We start from the raw sequence: 6,000 nt of genomic DNA on the forward strand, positions 1-6,000 counted from the left end.
CCCAGTTCTGGGAGGGGAGTGGGGTCTAGTGTTGAACAAGCAGGTTCTCTCCTCTCAGGTGGTGGGGAAGTTTCCCAGTGCAGATGTCAGTGGCAGCTACAGAGAACAGGGTGTCTATTCTGGTGCTCTGGTCACCTCTTCCTGCCCCACCTATGCTGCCTGAAGCATCGACATCTAGGTTTATTTTGGGCTCCAAAGTGTTTTCCCTATCAGCTCTCACATCGACCCTGTCCCGGACAGGAGGCTGATTTACCCAACCAGGGCCAGAGGAAAGATCTGCTGTGCTCAGAGAACTGGTTTGTAGAGAATCAGAGATGGACATGGGGTAAGGGACTGCACTGTGGTTATCTATCTGTCTGTCTATCCCCAAACACCCTCCTCTATCCATCCATCCGTCTAGTCCCATACACCCTCTCTGCCTATCCATCTCCATACACCATATCTATATATCTCTCCTGAGGAGATGGGCCCTGGTAGGTTTTTAGATCAGAGAGAGAGCTGTGAATGCTCAGAGGAGAGATGGGTGGGGAATGGGACATGGGACCTTTTCCCCTCTATGGGGCACCAATTCCAATCTGGCCCCAGGGTGGGGGACAAGCTGGCTCCAGGCATGTTCTCCCCCTCAGGGCTCCATTCCTCATAAGCCAGAGGCTGGCTCAGTGTTGTGGTTTCTCTGAGAACTCAGGAGCCATCTGGGTGGCAGCTCCTGGCCTTGTGGTCACCTCTCGTCCCTCTGTCTGGACTCAACCACTAAGCCCCACAGGGCTCCCCAGCCCCTGCCCCGGGAGCATGGTGCTCACTCGGCATGCTGGGAGCCTCTGCCCATTGCTCTTTGCCTGGCAGGGCCATTACCCCAGGGACAGGTGTGGCTGCGGTGGAGTCTTTGCTCCCAGCCCCTCTGCTTTAACCACTAAACCCCACTCCTCTCCCAGAGCTGGGCACAGAACCCAGGAGTCCTGGCTCCTGCCTCTCTGCTTTAACCACTAAACATCACTCCTCTCCCAGAGCTGGGGAGAGAACCCAGGAGTCCTGGCTCCCAGCCCCTCTGCTCTAACCACTAAACCCCAGCATTCTCCCAGAGCTAGGGAGAGAACCCAAGAATCCTGGTTCCCACCCCTCTGCTTTAACCTCTAAACCCCACTCCTCTCCCAGAGCTGGGCGCAGAACCCAGGAGTCCTGGCTCCCAGCCCCTCTGCTTTAACCACTAAACCGCACCCAGCCTCCCCTGCTCTAACCACTACACTCCATTCCCCTCAGAGAACTGGGGATAGACCCCAGGGGTCCTGAGTAACCAGAGCCCCCTAGAGGTGAGACATAGGAAGGTGGAACACGGCGTTCCTGCCATAACGTGACTCAAAGAGACGTCAAGCTGTTGGCCAGGAGGATTTATAGCAGTTCTTGGGGAACAATAACAGTTTCACTCCAGGCCGGCAACAGTGTAAACATCTTAGAGTGCTGGAGCGGAGATGAACGGCGGGGTCAAGACGGGATGAGGCGCCGTGGGGCACTGGGCCCAGGGACTCGCTGCCTCAGAGAGGGAGTGATCCATCACCGATGGCCGGACTCCCAGCGTGGGATCCTGGATCGGGCACTGCTCAGAGTGGGACTAGATGACCGTAATGGTCCCTTTGGGCTTTGGAATCTATGAATCTGTGATTTTTTTCCCCAGTGAAATAAAAGGGAGCGGGGGAATGAAAATGTTTTTATTTCCCTACTTTCACTCACTGTTGTAATTTTCCTACCCTCTTTTCTGAGGTGGGGGAATAAAAAAAAAGGGTGGGGGCAGAGACTGAGACAAAGTGTGGGTGCGGGTTTGGGGTTTTTGCTCCCAAATTCTTGGAAAAAACTTTCAAAACTGTCACTCAAAAAACAAAGTTCTGAGTGGAAGGGGGCGGGGTCAGTGCTTTTGAAAGTTTCCCACCAAACAGAATGATGAGTAATATTCTTATCTGTACTGTGGTAGGCTCGAGTGGCCGCCAGGCATGGCACAGGACCCAGTTGCGCTAGGCGCTGTACATTGTATTAGTGCTATTTATTAGGTGCATTATCGTACCTACCAAGAGCCCTAATGATGGACCAAGACCCCATTGTGTCAGGTACTGTATGTTATTAGCGCTGTGCACACAGGCACCCCAGCCCTGGCCCAGGACCCCCATGCGCCAGACGCTGCATGTTATTAGTGCTATTTAGATGCATTACAATATCACCCAGGTGCCTTGAGACACCCCTGCACCAGGAGCTGCACAGAAAGCGAAGAGCTGACCCCCGGCCCCAGGGAGTTTGTCTAAGGCCGGGGTTCTCAAACCGGGGGTCGGGACCCCTCAGAGGGTCGTGAAGTTATTACATGGGGGGTTGCGGGCTGTCAACATACACCCCAAACCCTGCTTTGCCTCCAGCATTTATAATGGTGTTCAATATATTAAAAAGTGTTTTTAATTTGTAAGGGGGGGGCGGGTCGCACTCAGAGGCTTGCTATGTGAAAGTGATCACCGGTAAAAAAGTTTGAGAACCACTGGTCTAAGGACTGGTCTCAAAGCGGGCTTGCTAACCCCACCTGTCTCTCTTTTCTCTGCAGTGAATGAGCTTTGCGGGAACCCTGCCTCCACCCCTGCCCAAAGGCCTACTGGCAACCTGGCCCTGCCTCCAGCCCCACCTCCAGCCCTGTCCCAAGGCCTAGTGTGTCCCCCATTGCTATTGGCAACCCAGATCCATCTCCATTCCCGTTGCAAAGCCTGGTGGGTCCCCCATTGCTATTAGCGACCCCGAGCCACCTCCATCCCCATCGCAAGGCCTAGTGTGTCCCCCATTGCTATTGGCAACCCAGATCCATCTCCATCCCCATTGCAAAGCCTGGTGGGTCCCTCATTGCTATTAGCGACCCCGAGCCACCTCCATCCCAGGGGCCGTCCTTAGGATTTATGGTGCCCTAGGCGGGATTATTAAACAGGTGCCCCTGTGCCTGTCTTGCTCTTAGTAACACAAACATAAGCTTACAGTATTGGAAAACTTGCCATAGGCATGTTATTAAAACCAATTTAACTTAATGAAGGACATTGTAACGCTGATGGACTAGCACTAAAGAAGCAGCACTATAGAAAAAATTCTGATTTGACAGAATGATGCAAATAATATAATTTTTTAAATTTGTCAACATTTTATTGGAAAGGTATATAAAGAGGTATTGGAACAAGGATTAGTTTTGAATTAAAAGCAATCTTTCTGCCTTTTTTGGCTGCAAAATCAGTAATAATGCCATCGTATGACAAAGACAAAGTGATGTCTTGTTCGACTGCAAGAATAGCAAGACAAGTCAAGTGTTCCTGACTCGTAGAGTGGAGATAGTTTTTAATGAGCTTTAGTTTTGAGAAACTCCGTTCTCCTGATGCTCCTGTTACAGAAATTGTCAGTAGAATACGAGTGGCAATGTACACATTAGGAGATATATATATCAACAAGTTTGCTGGTATGAATAAACTGCACAATGTCCATCATTGATTTTGCATGTGGCAGCATTGATGACAGTATACTCAATTCTTCGTACAGTTCAAGTCCATTTAAATCAAAATGATCACCGTGCTTCAGGAGGCTCTCTAGGTTCTTGCACTTTGTCATTAGTTGCTCTTTTTTTCCTATTTAGTTGAATTTAGTCCCACTCAGCCTGCTGCCAGCTGAGTGAATGGAACCCCAGGCGGACAGTGGGTTGAGTGGCTTAGCCAGGGTCTCAGCCGCCGGCCTGCTTAGCCTGCTGCCAACCTAGGGTTCCTTGGGGGTCCCAGGCCAGCAGCGGGTGCTGAGTGGGTCCGGTGGCCAGGACCCCAGCTGGCAATGGGGCAGCAACCGGAACCCCAGAGCATCCAAAATCAGCTAGCATGTCACCTTTGGCACATGTGCCGTAGGTTGCCGACCCCTGCTCTATACAAGTGGTTCCCAAACTAGGGTTCGCGAACCCCCAGGGGGTTCGCAGAACGTTACAAGGGGTTCACCAGAAAAATTTCACTAATGGCGACCAGAGGACCCTGGGCATTGGAGACAGCAGGTGGGACCTGGTTGCAGGGCAGACACCCCAAACCCCAGGGAGAGCAGGGCCGGGCAGTTTGGGCTGGCAGCCCGAGTTCCGGGGGTCAGCAAGGGTGCTGGCAGCCTGAACCCCAGTGCTCTGACCGGGGCTGGTAGTCCGAGTAACAGGAAGAGTGGGGCTGGGCAGTTGAGGCTGGCAGCCTGAGCCCTGCCCCCATTAGCAGGGGAGCCGGCAGCCCGAACCCCAGCCTGCGCCCCAGGAAGAGCGGGACGGGCAGTTGAGGCATCCATCACGCTGAGGAAATTTAAACGTAAATCCCTGAAAATATTCATTTTTAGGAAGGGATTCATGACATTTCACGATTTAGTGAAAGGGGTTCACGGGATGTTAAAGTTTGGGAACCCCTGCTCTATACACTAGTAAGGAGATGAGCATATTACAGTTGTTGGAGGGCTCTATTTAGCAGGGCTATAGGAAAGTCAGTCACACTTTTTTTGGTTTCTGTTATGAAAACTGGCCCACTCCTTTCCCCATACCCAAACTTGGCGACAAAATATTTGTCAACAACTTAATTTTTCTGTGTTTTGCTAGATATTTATTATTTTTTTTTAAATTGAAATTCAATTCTGGATTGTTAACAAGCATTTTTGGAAACAAGATTTGTTTAAATGACAATCTAAATGGCACCACAGTACTGCTTTTCATGCTATGGCTCACCCCCAGCCTGTGGTCCAACAGCTGCAGTAGCAGGAGGAGATAGGTAGGAAAACTGCACACCCAAAAATCCACCTCTTGGGGTGGAGATGGCAAGCGAGCAGCAGCAAACCCTCAGGCTCCAATCACCACGCCAATCGGCACCTCCGCCACCCAACGGCCATGGTAAAAGTTAGCACAGCATCTGATCTCAGGGAAGCCACCCAGGGAGCTCCAGTAGCTTCTCTTCCCTTGCAGCTCCGCGCTGGGAGAGAAAGTGCTTCCCAGCTAGGACCAAGATCCACACGTTCTGATTTTAAAGGCCAGTGGCCCAATATTTGGGGCTTTGTTTATATAGGCACCAGGAGTCTATATAAGAAAAGACCCCAAAATTGGACTGTCCCTATAAAAGTGGGACATCTGCTCACCCTACCCCAACCCTGCCTGTCTGATTTTTTGCACATGCTATTTGGCTATCCCAGTCTGAGCCTGTGAAACCATTCAACTCTGGCTGCCTGCCAAGGAAGTGAGTTACTTTCACTTTAATTCCTCAGCAGGCAGCCAGGGGAGGGGGGGGAGATAGGGGTGCTCCCTGGGGGGAGGGAGAAATTTGGGGTGCTCCATGGGTTAGGGGAGAAGAATGGATGTATGGGACAGCAGAAGGATACCTGCCAGAGCCCCGAGCCTGCCCTACTGCTGGGGGAAAGAGTCACACTCACAAGTGAGTTCCTTCCCCCACCCCTGGCCAGAGACCCCAGCAGCCAATCCCCTCCCTCAGACTGTGCTGCATTCGGCTCTCTCTAGGACCCAGCAGCCCTGCTCTTACATTCTCTGTCTGGGCTCCCAGCAGGCGGTGCCCCCAGACCTAGCGGTGCCCTAGGCGGCTGCCTATTTGCCTATGGCTAAGGACGGCCCTGTCCTATCCCCATTGCAAAGTCTAGTGTGTCCCCATTGCTATTGGCAACCCAGACCCATCTCCATCCCCATTGCAAGGTCTAGTGTGTCCCCCATTGCTATTGGCAACCCAGACCCATCTCCATCCCCATTGCAAGGCCTAGTGTGTCCCCTGTTGCTACTGACAACCCAGATCCATGTCCATCCCCATCCCAAAGCCTGGTGGGTCCCCCATTGCTATTAGCGACCCCGAGCCACCTTCATCCCCATTGCAAGGCCTCGTGTGTCCCCTGTTGTTATTGGCAACCCGTCTCCATCTCCATTCCCATCCCAAGGCCTAATGGATCCCTGGTTGCTATTGTCACCCCAGCCCCTGCCACCCCCTTCTTCCCACC

The sequence above is a fragment of the Chelonoidis abingdonii genome, chromosome 11 (assembly GCF_003597395.2).
Source record: "Chelonoidis abingdonii isolate Lonesome George chromosome 11, CheloAbing_2.0, whole genome shotgun sequence".
Taxonomy (NCBI): domain Eukaryota; kingdom Metazoa; phylum Chordata; order Testudines; family Testudinidae; genus Chelonoidis; species Chelonoidis abingdonii.